The 19,129-nt window shown below is 37.9% G+C and overlaps 1 protein-coding gene across 2 annotated transcripts in view; it reads right to left on the reverse strand.

The window, feature by feature from the left end:
• Positions 1 to 19,129, reverse strand: part of ADGRL2 (adhesion G protein-coupled receptor L2) — a 313,675-nt gene that overhangs the window by 104,726 nt on the left and 189,820 nt on the right. The window lies entirely within an intron of this gene.

Below are 19,129 nucleotides of genomic sequence, written 5' to 3' on the forward strand. Positions count from 1 at the left end.
AGCTCTTTTGTGCTTCGTGTAAGCAAAAGTCAAGCCAACCTCAAAAGAAGCAGTATCTGATTTTCTGGACAGTTTCTCTGATAGGATGTAGCTGGGGCTCTGTTTATCTGAAATAATGCTTGACAGCTGCATCCCCCAAGCACATGCTCCAATACAACATCCCAAGATGGGTGAAGCATGTATAACAAAATGAAACTTAAAGCAAGACAGCCGAGTCAGAGTAAATCCCTGTTTCATTGAGTTCTTTCTTGAGTGAAAGACGTGGAGACAGTCTCTTGGTAACTCACAGAGAAACCAGCAGGTCTAGGGGGGAATACAGTGCCATTCTTTGCCTTTTTCCTCTTTTTAAACATTGATTTTGAACAGCACATTAGAAAAAAGGATGACAGAATCAATAGAATTTAAGATGTTCTTGTAATCTGGGTTTAACTTCATAGTAACACCTCTAATCAAAGGCGGGGAACCCTTTGTGGCATTTTGACATCTACATCTATCATGTGGATATGGCTTTTATTGAGCTGAATTAACAACTTTACTCAAATAATTAAAATCTAGCCGCCCAGAATGTCAGAGTAAAAGTAGTTTAACACTTCATCATTCTTGTAAAAGTGTAATTTTAATCTGTGCATTATGCCAGCTGTTTTGTGGGTTTACAATAAAAGTAATCAAGCAGTAGAACAGAAAAAGAAATTGTAAAACAGCAAAAGAAATAACATCACAGTAGCCTGCCACATGTTGAAATTAGCACCAATTTTACTCCATGGAAATTAAATCCACCTATAAAACTGATAATACCTCAAAACTGTAAGCAAGGGAATACTTAAATCATCAAATTCAACCTGGGTTCTATTTTTCTCCTTAAATAAAAAGAGTCATAAAAATCTCTCATTTCCTCCCAAAAGTGGAAGTTAAAACATCATGGGTTCTGTCCTTCAATTTTTCTCCTCACATACTGTTGCTTTGGAAGAATATGATTCTCCAACTAAAAATGGAGTTTAAAAAAACTAATGCTGTATTTTCAAATGGCATAAACAAGCATCACCACAAAAAAAAAAAAAAGAAAAAGGAAGGGTGAAAAAACGACTTTGCCTTTCATCTTTGCTGCTCCTCCCTTGTTTAGGCTAGGTGTTTTGTGGTGTGTGCTCGCTTTTTTTTTTTTCAGTGCTAGTGGATCACCCATGCTGAATAACTGATCAGGGTTCAGACCACATTTCTGTAGGGAGGGGCAACCTAAAGTAGAAGACAGGTCCCAGGGATGGAGAGATGGGTAACATGCTTTTTAAGTGGTCACACTGGCTTATTTCAATCGCAAATGAGTATAATCTGATTTTTATGACACTCAGTAGTTGCAGGATTTAGTAATTCAATTAATAATTACTGAAATATAGACAAAGCAACACACTGATAATCCTCCATAACAGAGATTCCTTTGCCTTTCCCTTGTATTACTTGTCCTGGGGTACAAGAGCATTCACACTAACAGATATGACCTTTTAAAGCGATGGAATAAGTGTGAGACAGGGCAGGCAAAGGAGATGAAAGATGATGCCGGTGCCGCAGTCATTTTATGTTAAAGGCTCTGCTTATGTGTGTAATTCATACCACTGAAGTCAGAATAATTTGAGAGCTGAGTTTTCAACAGCCTTTATAAATGATGTGTTTTGTTTCAGGAAATGTCGTCTTCACTGAAATGCTGGTAACATGTATATAATTATGTCAAAATAAAAACCACACTTTTTAAAAAACTTCAAAGCCTTAATTTTAAAAATAAGCTACATCTCAGTGACTATTTTTTTTTTTACTACCTTGATGCCAATTATTTTGAATTTTACTGATACATATCTTTGTTTCAGCCAGGTTTTTTTCTTACTAACTGCATTAACAATGTTAACAAGAGAACCACATTTTCCATGCAGATGAAAAAAAATCCTCATAGCCGTGTCTCTTTTTTTTTTTCCCATTTCTCTTACGGTTTAAAATGCAGAATATGTATTTCAAATTATAAGACTTGCATCACAGCAGTAGAGACCCTACAGCAAAACACTTCCAAAGGGCCATGCACTGTCCCCAGATGCACAGCATGGCTTCTTATTTATTTCAGTAGGAGTCTTAGACAGGTAAAGAAGGCAAAAACTAATAAGCACCTGGGGAAGAGATTAAATTTAACCAATAAAAAAAAAATAAACCCACTCTTGAAGACTTCTACTCCTTTTGGGAAGGTGCTGACACACTTCTCACCTCTGTAAAGTGAAGAGTAATGAGACAACTTAATTCTCTCATATTTTGATAATGCTAGCTATGCCTGGAAATTGCAGTTAGAATTTCCAGCAAGAAATTTTCACTCCTGAGACTTGGATCCAAGTCCGAACAAGCACCTAGGCTGATAGAACTGAGATAACTCACAGATCAAGTTTCTAGGTTAAATTAATACATCCCTCCAGTACTCACTTTAGGTTGAGTAAGGTAACTGAATTTCATTAAGAAAATCTGGAAAGTGTTGTTTGAATTGGCAAGGAAATAGGGTAGGCTGGTGGGAGGCAGAGACTAGCAGCTGAACACATCTGCAACCTAAACCCCAAACTTTTCTAGAAATCCACAGTCCTTCTGGGTGAAAGGGGAAAAAAGATACAAGAATATGCACTAAAGAATGCTCTCTTATCTGGACTGACCACTAAACCAACATTAACTTGAATGTTTTGATGCTTCTGGGAGATTACGAATTGCCCCAAAGGGAAACACTGCAAAATAAAATAGACATGAGTTTTAATTTTTTTTTTTTTGAATTATAGACAAGCCAGAAATATAGAAAAACAGCTGAAGGGGAAATTAGAGAAAATGGAAGTCCTGCAGACAATGAGGAATTGAGAGGGTTCTGATCTTTCATGAGATTATTACAGCTAACAACCCAGTTCAGAGAGATGCAAGATACATGTCACCATTTCTAACCCCTTTAGAGCATCAACAATGTAAAAAACACTACAGACACATTTTAATTGTAGTGCTAATTCAGTTGTTTTTACTCTTTCTTTAAAAGTATATTGTGTTCATATGGCTAAGTGGTTTTGTTTGTTTTGCATCAACCCCACTCAAACTGTAGAGAAAGCTGGAGTAGGTGAACAAAGGCTTTTCTCCCTCAGACACCTTCCAAATATTCCAAACCTCACAAAAATGGACTAGAGAAGCTGTAATATTTGCTTTTCATTATTTTGAGGTTCCATGTGAGAAACTGCACATTACTCGTTACAAAAGTCTCTCGCACGCAATCATTTGGCCTGAGAGGCTGCAGCTTTTCCTGCATAAGGAGCATTTTCTTCCTCCCACCCTGCAGGAACTTCTTGCCTTGTTGCAATCTGCCTCTTGCCAAAGGGGGCACCTTGCTGCCTGTGAAGCATCGGCCAGGGGAACATTTTTCTCTGGTCGACACTCATAATCCCACTTGCCAGGCTGCTGCTGGCAATTGAGCAGGAAATGCACCCCAGTGTTGTCAGTCCTGTGCCCTGAACACGTCCTGTACGGGTTAGGTAGGTAAACACTTTTAAAAACTGAGAGGTGTGAAAGGGTCACTTCCTTGCTTAGAAAACAGAAAAGAATTAAGTAAAATATAAAAGCAAAAGAGTAGAGCTTCCTTCCCAAGCAAATCGTTCCTAGCTCTTGCACTTGCCTTGGTTTACTTGCAGGTTTTTGAGCTCCTCCTTTACCCATAGCTAACTTGCTCCACAGAGTTATTCGCAGCTACATTTCTCTGTTCCTTTGTTAAGGATGAAGTCCCTCCAGGGCTGCTCACAGCACTTGCTTAGGGCTACATTCCTCTCCCTTCCATCGAAACTCTCCTATTAGGCATCTCTGTCTTTCACAATTTCCAAAACTAGTCATATCAAATTCAGCTAAAAATCATATAAATTCAAATTTATATTTCCTCCTTCTGCTTTCTGGAGTAAAAATTTATTTTTTAAAAAAGTGCAATTAAGTAGGACACCACACTTCTTGAACCTGGGCATCATGTTTCATTCGAATGAGATTCAAGATTCATTACAATGTAGAACTTCAGATTATAAATCTCATATATTTAGAAATATTTAGCACATACATAGCTTACATATTGCCTAATGCCTCTTTTTTAGTGCTTCGGCTAGCATCTACACTGCCTGTCCATTCCTGTTCTGTACCAGTTAGGAAGTCTTGTCACTACAAAATGCAGTTTCCTCCAGCTGAAACTTAAGTGAAAGCAGTAAACAAAACAAATCCGCAATTCTGCCACAGTTGTAATAACCGATTCCTTTGTTCAGATTCAGATTCAGTAACAGAAAATATGCCATGTTTAAAGGGGAAAGAATGCAGGCTGTGCTTCTTAAAATAGCTGATCTATTGCCTTCTGTATGGATCCAGCCTCTTCTGCAGGGAACAGCACAACCTGAGCACAGAAAGTGCCATCCCTGTGGTACCAACTGCTCACCATGTGAATAATGAAATCATAAGAAAATACGTGAGAATAGTGATGGCTATATCTTGAAATAGAAGCGACCTGCACAATAAAGTGCTTAAATACTTTTTGACTGTTGACAGAACAAAGGAGATTACATGTTGACCATAGGAAACACCTTTGATGAATGATGTATGATGAAAACAATGGAAAAGTTTATTTCTGTAGCTCAACCTCTATCTCCTCCTACATAATCTCCAAAACAGTCATAATGACATAAAGCTGGAGAGCAAAAAGAAAGTATAAAGCCAAAAGAAACACACATTGTAGTGCAAAAATTGAAAAACCAAACCATCCTTCAAATAATCATTATACTGGAGTTATAAGACAGCACAGTACTAAAGGCAAGGAGTAAATTTAAATTAAAGGATATAGAAGTTGAATTTGCTTAATGTGATAGAATTAGAATTTTTTTAGTATTTTTCTTAATTTTAAGAACTACTGTTCTTAAAAGATGTCATAAACATCATTCTTAAAATCACTTAATCTTTTTCCAATATAAAATATTTCACCATGACTACTTCCCATTTGTTTAACTTAGAGACATGTTTTTGTATTGTGAGTTTTGGAAAGGAGTGAAAAAATTATGGTTTTGTGAAAGCGTCCAGTTTTCTCTGAATTCAGTTTGTTTCCACGTGATCAATCTCACAGTAGAACTTATGAAACTGCTACAACAAATATCAGAAAGACAAGGAATTGCTTCCCAGATGTCTATTCATGCCTGGACTGGGAAAGGCATTATAATGAAAATCAGAGTTAAAAGGTCTGGGGCCTTACCTGGCCTGGAGGTATTCTCTGAAAAAACCTGTTTTTCCTGGTCTAGGAGTTAGAGAAAGAAGTGACCCCTTGAACAAGGTAAATGAGTTCTTCAGAGGCCCGGAATAAATTCCTAGGCTCAAGATGCTTTTTGGTCTTTGTTATTTACCCATTTCCTTCAGGTTAATGAACTTCGGCAGAAACAAGAGCTGGAAAACACCACTCTCACAGTCTCATAACTATGTTTTAGGCACCTAAAATACAGGTATAATGCCTAATGGTCTCCATTAACACACTTTCAGTAACACATAAAAACCAACAACGTGCACCTACAACGAGGCAGCTGCCTCCATCTCTAAGCATTATCAACACTTCTAAAAATACCTGCTCTTAGGACAGAAAACTGAAGCTTTGTAAAAACAAGAACACTGACGGGAGACTGAGGAAATAGTTTCAGAGTTAATTTGATCCACCACAAAGCAGCATTGCACGTCCCCATCAATGCCTAGCCGCTCCCAGGGCTTGGAAACAACCCAGGCTGGAGCTGGACTGGGGCCAAGCCCTAGCTCCTGTGAGCACCGGGGCTGGGGGCGTGCAGCAGTGCCCCAAATCCAGAGCAGGGCAGACACTCCTGAGACTGACCCCACCGAGAAACTGGGACACTGTAACCCCAAGCCCACGGAGCAGACCGACCTCCACACAGAGCATGCACTGGCAGTAGTTCAGACATGCAAAGAGAAAAGATCTACTCCACGACACAAAACCCCACACCCCGAGTTTTAAGGCAGCCTGGTTTGCATAGAGTAACTGCATGCTCAGGTATTTCTGCAGCCTCACTTCATTTGGGACTACAGCTTGGGGGGTTCTTTTTCCCTTTGGGCTGGTTTTGGGGGGGCTTTTTTTTTTCTTGGCTTTGTTTGTTAAGTGTGGGGTGTTTTTTCTTTAATTAACAAGTTGCTATGTAACACCTTCTGAGTGCTAGTAAACATTGAAAACTAGAGGCAAGAAATAAAGCAAATGTAAAGGTGCAACTACTAATAAAGTTGTCTTGGGCAAATATACATGAACTGAGATGCTCAGTTCACTTAGATTCATGAGTAAACACCATGAATTTTAGCCTGTATAGAATGCTAAAGAATGAAAACTGTAACTCCTATAGGAAGGGCAGAAAAATGCAAGGAGAAATCATAAACAAACAGATGTTGCACTTATTCATAGTAAGGAATGTTGTGTAGAGCAATAAAGAACCCTAAAAGGGCAACTGGATGACAGCAACATTTCTGAAGTTTCTTTGGATTCATTTTAATAAATATCAGGTAAAGGGAGGGATAATTTAGCTGTCTGAATTACTGGATTATGAATTAAATGGCTCCTTTTAACATTCTGTACTCAAACCACAGTCCTATTAAGCGTAAGACTCTAATGTGAATTTTTAAAGAATGAGAAAATATTATCAGTTCTGCAAGTGATTAAGTCTAGCCCAAAAAGAACATGTAAGGCAAATGCTTTGGAAAGCCTGCCTTTTTGTATAAATGACAGATCAAAGTGTTATTAGTAAAATTATATAATCCTGTTAAACTGGATCCTGGAAAAGGAGCACTGAAAGGCAATTTAGATTCTACCACTTCCTTAACCCACCACGTTTTATTTATTTTAACTTGCAGGTCCTTGCAAAACTCTCACTAGTATGTACATTCTTTTCTTGCTACTGAAATCACAAGACAGGACAATCAGGTTTGTTATCAAAAACCCCTCAAACATAACACACACATGCACACATTTTTCTTGGGCTGTGGAATAGCAGTCTTCTGCTTTTCACACAAACTTTAAAAGGAGAGAAATTCTCACAAAATTTATCTTCTGTTCTTCACTGAAGACTTAAAAGAAAAAAAAAAAAAAAAGAAAAGAGAGAAAAAAAAATCTTCACGCACAGATGGATGGAGATTTCTTACATGTTCTGCACTCTGTATTGTCACCACAGGACCACCTGCAGTCCTGCACTGTCCAGATAGGTGTTCTCAAAAACACCTGGGTAAGCTGTTTGCCCAAGGACTATGTGCTGGGGATGAAGTAATTAGCAAATGAAACTATTCCTAGCACTCCTCCTTCAACATTAAGTGCAGAGCTGCAGCAGCAAGCTGGCACCTGGTACAGGGAAATGCTAGATGTGATCATTTCAATTTACACATTCAGCACTACATCCCATATGCTTGTCAATGTGAAAGTGTCAGTGATAACAGAGATACCCTAAGAAACTGCTCTGTTGAAATGCTGACATGAAGTTTTTATGTATGAAACAGACCCTCTACTCTGGACCATCTGTAGCTTCTTCTTTTTCTCATGGGGCATGTGTTGGCCATAAAATCTTTCCATTAAAAAAAATATATAAAAAATTAAGCTTGTGTTAAAGGGAAAATTAGAAGCCCTTAGACATCGTAAACCAAATTTATATATAAAAGTATTTTTATATGAATACACTACTTGCTCAGCAAGAATAAAAAAAATGCTGAGCAGAAAAAGTTTGCTGCAATTAGATATAGCAAAATTTATAGCTGTGCTGCAAAATTAAAGGAAAGTATCCAGCGCTATGACATGTACCAATATATAAAATTAAACAAACTGGCAAATTATGACTCGTTTTGTCTCTTGACTCTTTGGTATGTTTTTCCATGCCTGTGTTCTGTACACGTCTTAAACTCACAGGTGTTTTTTCCAAAATGCTTTCCAATGATTTCACAACCAGAAATTTCATAAGTACAACAAAAGTAGGAAGCTTCTTTTGTGTGAGAAGTGATGAGTTTGCTGAATTGACTGACTAAGGCTAATGAAGACAATGCAGAGAAGCAGAATGATTTCCTCTGCACAGCTGAAGTCTGTGAGGTGGCACGGATCATCAGAAAAGGATGATGGAGAGGGTGGAGGAAGAGAATAGGATGGCAAAATTTACTAGGCAGCAGTATTATTTACTATACTCCTTAAATGATCTGAAAATGCATTGAGAAGTGAGAGATGGAGAAATATGCTCTGTGATAATGTCTTTAAAAAGTAAAGTTGACAAAAGACAAGGAGATTCATGGCCACAGTAATGCACTCCAAAACCCCAAATCAAAACTTAAATACCACTTTTTAAATCCTAAGCAATGAGTCAAGAAATATCTACTGGTACTCACTGACAGTGGATAATTAGGAAATGTGCACACTAAGCTGGCTACTTTGTGCATTTAAGTATTTTGGCACCTTCCTCTGAGACTTCTAGTACTGACTACCAGTCAAAGAAAAAAATCTGAAGGACTGAGATATAATAAGGCAATTTCTGTTCCAGTAAAAGTACATGCACCCTTTAAATGCCCAAAGTAGTCTTGAAAGGGGTAGTTTACCTGGGAAATGAACCCTTTGGAAAAATCTTGTTTCCGTCCTCAGGACAGAAATCAGATGCATGTCTGGATCTACCCAACCACACCCTTATAAAGATATTTGGGCTGTCTTCATATTTGCACTTGTAAACTCTCGCAGACAATTTGGGATACCCTTCACCATCTTCATAACTAAATCAAGAATAATCAGGCCCTAGATGCTCTGACTTTAAATGACAGGGTCCCACAAAGGAACATTAATCTCGTCAAGTGTCAAACTGGTACTGTCTTCTAACAAAGAATGGCACGTTTTAGACCAGTTTTCTGTCTCGAAAAGAAAATGCCCATTCAGCTGGCACAACAGTTTCCCAAGCTTCAGTGGATGCACAGATCTCACTGGTTTCTCATCTATTTAAGGGTGAAGCACTCTGACAGCTCCACCATGACCTACACCTCTCCCAGTTGTCAAATGCCTGGGGGAATGGTTCAGGGAAGAGGCTGGCGGAAAGTTCTTCCTAAAAGAGAAAGAAAGGCTGTCTCCTGCCATCCTGTCTCCTGCATCAGTCCACCACAGGGGTGCCAGAGAGGCCACAAGGGAGCTGATGGAGTGACAGAGCAGGAGTCAACACTTCCCCCCCACCATCAGGTGGAAATGCTGCAGCTCAGAGTCCCGAGGCTCACCCCGAGGTGTGGCTGTACCTCTGTGGTGTCAGCTCCCAAGGCAGGAACTCCTGCCCAGCTGCACGGAGGGCACCTGCAGCCTCGCCCTTGACAGGCTTTCCAAGGCTCACTGCCTACTGCAAACATCTTCTGATAATTAAATCTTAATACTTTCACTTTGGAAAGCAAACACCAGACACAGAGAAGCTGTACACAGCCCCCCATGCTCCAGAGACTTTTCTAAATAACTTGTCAGCAGTACTAATTGAAAGTGGGTAACATTAATATGTTAACGGAAGACACATGATCAAAACTACAAATTTTCCATAAAAACCTGGAATTTGTGAGGAGGGAGGAAAGAGACGCATGGGCATTAATTATTGTCTGATTTTATTGATTTAAGCATTTGTTTGGGAGCTAATTTAGAAATTGCTGTTATACATTTTAACCGTGTGTTTTATGAGTTGTTTTTTTTTCCTCCCTTTAAACAGCATCAAAGTCTTCCATTAGCCTCACCAGGGGCACTCCAAGTTCTCACCTCCTAAACACAGCAAACACAACTGCAGTGCTTCTCCTGAAGTATCTGACTGTAAGGTCTAGGTGTATGTTCAAGTGACACGGGCAAAGCTGACAGTTCTAAAACCAGACTTAATAGTTTAGGTTGCAGACATGCTATTGTGTTGTCAGCAGAATAAGCACTCTTGTAACCTTCAATATTTTGGTTGAGGAAACTAAATAAGTTGAGCTTGAAAAACAGAGGTAAAACAAAATTAAGCATTCTAAATCTGAATCTAGGGAAAATGTAATCTAGGGAAGTTAGTCTACTATCATCAAAAGGAGACACCTACTTATGCTGCAGATCTAATTTAGGAGGCATGACTTTATAAATGCTCACAGAATAAAAAGGAAATTTTAACTGAGCATGTGTGTTCACACTGTCAAAATATATATCTCTATATCTATATCTATCTATATATGCATAAAACTACCCAGGTTTAAGCTCTAACTATGCAGGTAATTTGTTGAAAAATTAATTCCCAATGAAGGCTATATATGTGTGTGGGCATTGAAATGGGAATTGATTCCAGAGGCTTTTATTCCAATACCTCCTTCACTTTTAATTCCCCCAGGTTATCTTAAGAATGTAGCATAATTGAGAACTATTTTCATGGAACAGTAATTCTAAATAAGTGGGATTTTGGTGATGAATTGTATGTCTGAAAATTATTTTATGTCTAAAACATGAAATATCACACAATGAAGACAGCATCTTTTGCCTATTTAAATGTTTAACTGGCATAAATAAATACATCTTAAAAAGTCCTTCTGAGAACAAAATTTTTAGTTATCAAGCTTCTAGAAATATGCGTCTCATGCAGGCCAAACCAAGGTACCACAAAAATATGCACTGTCTTTTTACTATAGAGATATTGTTAGTACTCCAGACAATTGCTTGTGAGCAGTTAACTAACACCACCCTATCAAGATACAAACATGTTGCCAAAAATTCTCAAAATCTTCAATAATGAGATTTCCTTGTGTTATTTCTTCATAGTGCCATTGGTAACAATTCACTGGCCCTTATCAGACAAGAGTTCCCATTTTCTATCATTCCATTTTTACCTGCCTAATCAGTTGAACAAAAGTACTTTATGTAAAATGATTCCTTTAGTTGCCTTAGCTACAAATCCCTGCAGTATTGTATAATTGAAATCTACTCACGTAAGTTAGGAATAATTAGGACCCAAAATTAAGCCAAACAAAAAGTTAATTCGAATAGTCAGCTGCTGTCATTTAAATGGTTACAGAGTTTTATTGTTGCTTAACATCCTTGAATGCTTCTAAATGCACCTTTTTTTTTTCCCTGTTACAACCTTATCCCTTACTCCAGACGGAAAGAGGATCAAGAGAATTAATTTTGAGTATGCCACAATCATTCATACCTTGACCAAAGATTTTCTTTACAAGTTTTTCCCAGTTATTGTCACTCAATTTTTCTATTTTATTTTTAATCAGCCATAGAAAAAAGGGAATAAAAAGAATCAAAACAGATGAGGCTCTGAGATAAAGTCAGAATCACTGAATCTGTTACAAATAATATTACCATGATGACAAATTTTTTAACAGCAAATATTCAAAAGTCTCTCTTCATACTTCAAAAAACCTTTTGTAAAAAGAAGGCGACATAGAAATACAGTTAAAATAGATCCACGACAAATCTAAGAGCTAGAAAATAATGCATCAAACAGATACACTAAATATCATAAAAGGAATTGTTGTCAGGACTCTGTTGATTTATCAGCATGAAATTTGAAATAATTTGTACTGCAAAATAGTTGTTATCTTGTTACATACAAAGCATAAAATAGTTGCTACATTATTAGGTTACTTTGTAACCGGTAAAGGAAAGACTGCTGTTCAGATGTGTTTCTGACTGTTTTTCTGTGGGCACTCAGTTTACACTGCGGAACAAAACACTGTATCATAAATCCTTCAAGACAGTTTACACATGGATGACTTCCAGCCTTTAGTATTGGGAATTTTTAAAAATGTACAGATGCCTTTTATATATAGGAAGAACTATATACATATTTACTTGCATAAAGATAGGGAAGATTACTGAGCAGGATTTGAATTGAAGGCCTAAACCAATCAGTTTATGTATGACATAGTATGCTGATAGACTTTTTTTTTTTTTCAACTGGTGCATTAATACATGAAGTGATGTTTTGTGGACCCTATCCATCTTTATGGGTAATAATTCACATCACAAACCACCCGTTTGCCCTCTAGTACTTTCCAGGCTTCACTCTTCACGCATGTCAGTTTCATCTGTTGCAAATTAAATGATGCAAAAGCCTAAGCAACAAACTGTTTAGTTTTGTTTACTAAAAGCATATTTATCTTAAGCCATTAAAAAGCACGATCTGTCCTCAGCCAGAAACGCAGACTTTTCCAATAGACTTTCAATGGAAAATGTTACGATGTTGCAGAATGAAGAGCCACTTAATTCCTAAAGTAACATTTTGCAATTCACAAGCCTAAGCCAAATGAACCAGGGTGGCCCCAACGGGAGAAATACTGCGGAAGGCAGACCTAGTCACTCTCACAGAACAGTGGCAAACAGGAAGATCTGACTGAAGCTCGTCCAAAAGATGGTTTAAACAGAAGCGATATGAAACAGCACTGAAGCCTGTAAAAGGCAAACATTTCCCATCGCTTTTCCAATTGGAAGGGCAGCACATAGGCGAATCTGGTTTCAGTGTCAACTTCCTCTCAGGTTTCCTAAATGAATTAGCTGATTCAAATTTAACAAGAAAATTGCTCCAACAGCACCTTGCATTAATTGTACTTTCTGCTGGAAGTGAACAAAACTACCTAACTCCTGAGAGAGACATCAAGATCCCTGACAAGGGAGAACAGAAAAGCCAGCTTTCCCTCCATCGTCAAGATCCCTCATAAAACTCGCTGAGTGCTGTATCCAACAACTGAAAGTTATGTGGTCCCCCTGGGCTTCTCACATGTATGGATTGCTCAGGCAACAGATGAAAAAAAATTCATTTTGCTTCCCAACTAGTCTCCCCCACACATCTTTTATACACCGAGAAAACATCAGGATTATTATACTAGGATAAATTGAGAAAACAAAAAGAATTAAACATTCCCAACCACCTGGACTGGTCCAAGCTCAGAAGGAACAACCAGGGAATCTCCTCTACCACTGCCAACACCGTCATGCACATTTACAGGGGTTACCTTGATGTCACTGGGACATGGATGAATTGTCTCCCTGAAAGAAGGAGCCAGAAGCAGAGCTAACATTCATACATCTCCATTTCTTTATACTTCAAATGAAAGCAAGGAGGTAGAGATTATTAGAGTTGAGTTTTGAAAGCCAAAGGAGTAGTTTGAGACTCTTTTGGGAATGGCAGAAATTTGGAACACCTCGCACACAAAAGGATTTTTTCAGCTCCAACTATCAAAAAGAACAGCATATTCAATTTACCATACTATGTCTGTGGATTTCAGGTATAGCTCATCTACAGAGGCACACATAGAAAATATATCCTGTGTTAAAAACATAAAAAATTTAGCATCCCTGGGAAAAAAAAAGAACTATGATTGGAAAAGTATCCGGCATTCCTGAGTTTCATTTAAAATATCAACACAAACATAATAAACAATCAAACAAAAAATCAAAAGGAGCAACTGTAAACATTCTTCTACAAAAACAACATTGATGAAGAAAGATGACACCAGTTAACCACTGCAAAAGGTCAGACAATTTTCAAGTGTGTCTTCGCCATTGTTAGGAGCTCCTATACTATTAAGTGCCTTTATAACGGGAGTATGGATGGACAAGCCAAGAACTTCTCTCTGTGACTAGTTTTATCTCCTCTTCCTCATGTAACACAATCTGGAACACTAGCACAAACATGGAAGCGGGCACATACATGAAACATATTTTAGAGTCATTTGTGTAAGTCGTTTTTCTGTAGTGCCTTCATCCTACATATGCTTCCTGCTATCACGACATCCACCCATGCAATATACAACTAGCACAGACTATTACTTTCTGTGCCATTTACTCACAGAGGTAGACCATGAGCATCAATGGATCTACTTGCAAATATAAAACCCATTATGTGCTACTAGAACTTGGCAACAAATATTAAATCTAAAGTCATTATACTTTATGATAATTTTTATAATCTGATCATAAGGACACTAAATGCAATAAGAAAGCCAGTGCTTAAGCATTGATTGTCAGATACTTCAGGCAGTTATAATTTACACTATGACCTGAAAGTACAATATAGAACACTGTTAAAGCTATATAAAAAACCTTCTTACTGAGACAAGCAGCATTCTTCCATTTGACAAAAAACAGAAATGAAAAATAATTAAAGATTTTTAAATGCAACTCAATTAAAAAAAAAAAAAATGTTTTCCCATATTTAGAAACAGAATACTAATAAAGCCTGTTTGCTTTTTAAAAGACATGTCCAATTTCTGCTACCATATTCCTGTAAAGGTCCCTTTATCATAATAAACTAATCTAAAATATTCCCAGATTTACATTTAACAAAAGAAAAGCCCCTCAGGCAATGCTGTCAGTGCCAGTCAGCTGAAGGTTAAATAAACCCCCTCTCATTGCAGTGGTCATAAGCACAACTCACCTCACACACTGAGACCCACCAAGGTTACAGCAACTAAAGACAGTAAATTCCAGTAGCAGCTTAGAGGGCTCTAAAAATACAGCATCTGCCCTTAGCACAACACACTGCACTTCTATCATTTTACACACTACAGGGGTTTTTTCTTCTCCTGAGCACAGAGCCCAAGAATATGCAAAATCTCCCCTCAAAAAGGAGAATGTTTTTAAGTAACTGAGAAGACAGCATATCAAAATAGTAATATTATTACTCATCTCATAGTAATTATGCATTTATACTCTTTTCTTTGCTTAAATTGTAAGACTCCTACATTAACACTTCCCAGCAAATTTTCATTTAAATTTAAGTACAGTATTTAAAACGGTTCTTCCTGCATCCTTCTACGCGGTTCTTCCACATTTTGAAATAGTGGTGATTTTGCTTTGGTTTCAGAAATGCAATGTTACAGCATAGAATCCTGCAGACCTCACTACTCTGGGAATATACAAAAGGCATATACACTGCCAGCATGTTAAAGTATCTCTGGATTTTCCGGGCAGCCTGTCAGTCTCTATTTTCTGGAAATGCAGTTGAAAAGCTTAACAGACATTCTTCTTTAAGAAGAAGTTTGGTCTCGCTGTTTAGGTCTATTTTGTTTTTCAAAGATATGTTGGGCCTCCCCCAGAAAAGAAAAGAGAGATGTCCCAGATAAGTATGCATCAGAAAGTCCCACTGAAAAATGACATGATCTTTCAGGACAGAAGACAGGGTCCAGAGCAGCAGTTGCTTTCCTCAGAAAAATTCTGCATATCCTGCATTAACCAATTAAGAAAAGAAAAAAAAAAAAAAAATTGCTAAAGAACCCTAAACCATATCAGGTATACATGATATAAATAAAGATAGCATTAAGCTTATTAATAAGTGATCTTCCAAAGGGTGGGCAATAACGGTCTGGCCTTAGCATGCTGGGTGTTCCTGTGGATGCTTTGCAACCTCTGTACACCAAGTGGTTCCTACTAACTGGGTGCCTGACAGAGCCCTCACTGTGATAAATTCCATGACTAGAAATTAAATCAGTGCTCCTATTTGCTCTGGTGTGACTCTGTAATGGATTTCACTCCTTGCAGAACCTAAATCCACTAATTAACAAAAGTTGATTTCTACTCAAGTCCATGGTACAAGTTTTTTATAATTATTTTTCTGGGCAAAGTCCTACTAATACTCCTAGTAAGCATGTAGGAAAGCTGATGTGCTTTTACAGTTTGTTCAGTACCTGTGCCATGTGCCTTAGACACTCCACGTCTGAGTGGTTTGACAGGAAGCTGAAGTGCTGAAGAAATACACTAAAATAGCAAAAATCCTTGTAGTGGCCCAAAGTACGTTATCTGTATTTAGTATTTTCTTTAGTAAATGCACTAACTTTGAATATGCACTTAGAACTGCTTCCAATTCAGCACTCAGCTCTTTGGCTGCCATAACTGGAATTTAGAGGAATATATCCTTTTCAGTGTAATGCTCATTAAAACAAACATTCAGAAGCAAAGACAAGCTGGATTTCTTTAAAGAACATTAACTCCATTTAGGAAAACAAAATTAAATAGATATGAAAGCATGCTGCTTCTTCCTTTGGACAAAGCATAGATAATAATTCATAATAAAATGGATTTAAATTGTATTAAACCTTGGTTAAAATAGCATTTGAGCAAAGAAAATGATTTCAGCGCTTCCAAGGCACTTGTGCTTTTCAAGCAGCAGAAGCAAATAAAAACAAGCAGCATCAAAAGCTAGTCAAAAAGGTGGACTTTGTAAGCAAGATAAAGCTTAAAATACCGAAACCCGCACCGTCCAAAAACCAATCTTCACCAGAATGCTTAGCTCTGACATCTTTTTTTCATATGCATATTAGTGTATCTGTCTTAACTTGCTTGAAGAAAAACCAATAATATGTATAATATGCTTTTTACTCTGCTTTGCTATGGAAACAAGACGTGTGATCTCACTCTCTGGCTTTCTGTATTTTCTCAGATAATTTTTAACTTGTTAGATGATTTCACCTAATTAGGAAGGGGGAAAAATGAGGGGAAAAAATGAGATGGTGTCAAAAGTAATTAACTTCCTAGAGTTTGTAGGAAACAGGTAAGTAAAGGTGCGGGACTCAGCTGCATGGGACTGAGCAGGAAGGCTCTCCTGATGGTGTGGGACAGACATGGGGTGGGACAGACAAGGACATGGGACAGACATTGGCATGGGACAGGCGAGGACATAGGACAGACACGGGCTCTGGCACAGTGCAGAGGGAGCTCTGCTCTGCCCCAAGTCCTCAGGCCAGGACTCACAGGGCCACCTTCCCGAGCCAAACTGCTTCCCAAGGGAGTCCCTTCATTCTGCCTTTTACAATAGAACTGTAGTTTGAAAGACATGCCTATGTAGAACGTGCTAGAAAAAGGGACAGAAAAATAACTTTCAGAAATGAAATTAATAATACTTTAGCTCATGACTTGAGCTTTTCCTTCCTTCTTCCAGCCTGGTCTCTTCCTCATTTAGGGCTGCAATGCTTGCTGTTGATGGCAGTAACAACAAACACAACAATACTAACTTGTTGTTGATCAGAAGTACCAGCACTGTATCACAACTCAGTGTGGTTTTCCTGTCCAGCTGTCGGCACTTGTCTGTTCCAGGTGCATTTCACCTGAAGGAATGGACTGTTTCAAAAGCTATCTCATCTGGACTGCATAGCCAGGGGGGGGAAAAAAAAAAAAAAAAAAAGGCAAAACCAAGACCTTATCTCAAGATACGATTCCTGTTTGGATAGGCAGCACTAAAAGAAAATTACAGCCTTCGTATAACTGTGCCTGCTTGCTAATTCCTTGGTGAGTTATAGTTAAGGCTGTGAGAGTAATAAAGCCTTTTCTTGATTGGAAAATGTTTCATTATATGAATAAATGAATCACTTGTCCACATCTAGGATCATTTCCTAGCCCCCCCCATTAAACCGTACAGAAACATTAAAATGTAATGCAGGGAATTCAGCCAGGCTTTATCTCCCCCAGTAACTGCAACAACCTTCATGTACACATCAGATTTCTATAAAAAACCCTTACATTCCAAGCAATGGAATTAAAGATTTTCTTATTTTTACCAAAAGTTAGATGCTCTTATTTTAACCTTTGTTCATGCTCATACTTCCAGGCATGAAGTGCTACTAAAGCATGTTATACTTGGCATCTCTTATTACTGAAGCAGAAGGCAATGTAATTTTGTGAGAAAGTGTAATAATGTAGTATTCATTTTTCTTCTGTGGCTGGAAGCCAACTCTATATTAATATTCATTTCCAGTATACAGAGCCACAGTATTTCATTTATTTTAAGAATTTACAATTAATTTGGTATGATTCTGTTATCTGCTCCCAATTTCCTTCCCTGTTTCTTTTAGCTGAAAAAGCAGCTCTTGTATAGACTTAAAAAAAGTAAATTCACAACTGAAGCATCAAAAGATTGCTACTGGCTACTAAAAGCAAGAAAAACTGGGAAAGAACAAAATGAACTTGAAATATTACAGATGACAATGAAAATTAACTTTCTGCAAATGGCAAAAATTCAATCTGCAGAAGTTCTCAGTTGATTTTTTCCTTTCCAAACTCAGCAGATAAAACATTTTAAAAGATTTTAAAAGATTTACAGTCTGCAGTTTGCAACGGTAACCAAACCACATAAAGTTGTTCCTGTGCTTTTCCTTTCTGCTTCCAAATGTTTTCAAGCATCACACAGTTTTAAACTGCAAGTACCTGAGTGTTTATAAAATGCATTAAGTAGAGGGATTTGAAACAATTGCAATAATAATGATAATAAAAAAAAAAATCTTAGTGCTACAAAACTTCAGAAAAAAACCCATAAATAAATGTCTCAACTTCCTACACCTTAGGTTTCACCTAGTGCAACCACTTTTGCAATGTAAGTGCATTTATAATCAGCGCCAGTTATTACCAAACCAGCCAGTCAAAAAGTTTATAACTCCAACCTCCTAATCCACATTTACCATTCTTACCTATGAAAGAGGCTGGAATGCATTTCCCCTTCCAGCTGTTTGCACTTCCTTTCCTGTACAGGTAAGATTACAGCCAGGCCCACAGCTGGGACAGACACGGAGAGGCAGCGAGTGCAGCAGCTCCCTGATCAGAGTCCCACCAGGGATGAAACCATCTGAGATCTGCACTGGGAAACACCAGGGTTCTACCACATCCTGGCAATCTTGAAGGAGGGGAGGGATGGGAAACTGACAGTGGAAGCTATTTAAGTGAAATGAGACTCCCCCAAGTTCAGACACCGCCGTGAAGGCTCCGAGGACGCGCTCCCTGAGAGATGTGTATGTTCACACATGCAGATGAAAAACCTATTTCAGCAAAGCTCGTCTGTCAGCACAACCCGAGCTCTGCAAGTCTAGAAAGGAAGCTTAGGAAATTACGCAGTGAGTGTGGAAGCCTGCATAAAATATTTGAATTTTTAATCTTGGGTTTTGTCATTTTTAGGGACTTTTTATTTATATAATAGTTCCTTTTTACTTGTACAAATTTCTGAAGAAAGAGAGGGGGAGGCAGAGTAGCTTTACAGAAGTATTTCTAAAAATCTGGCCTTAAAATTCAAGGAATTTTGACAGAGTAAGGTGCATATCTACTTTAAAAACTGGTGAGATCATGACAAAGATGCAGCAAGGAAGTCTATATATT

Source organism: Chamaea fasciata, unplaced genomic scaffold, assembly GCF_029207755.1.
Source record: "Chamaea fasciata isolate MVZ Bird 193981 ecotype frontalis unplaced genomic scaffold, bChaFas1.0.hap1 SCAF_10, whole genome shotgun sequence".
NCBI classification, from domain to species: Eukaryota; Metazoa; Chordata; class Aves; order Passeriformes; family Sylviidae; genus Chamaea; species Chamaea fasciata.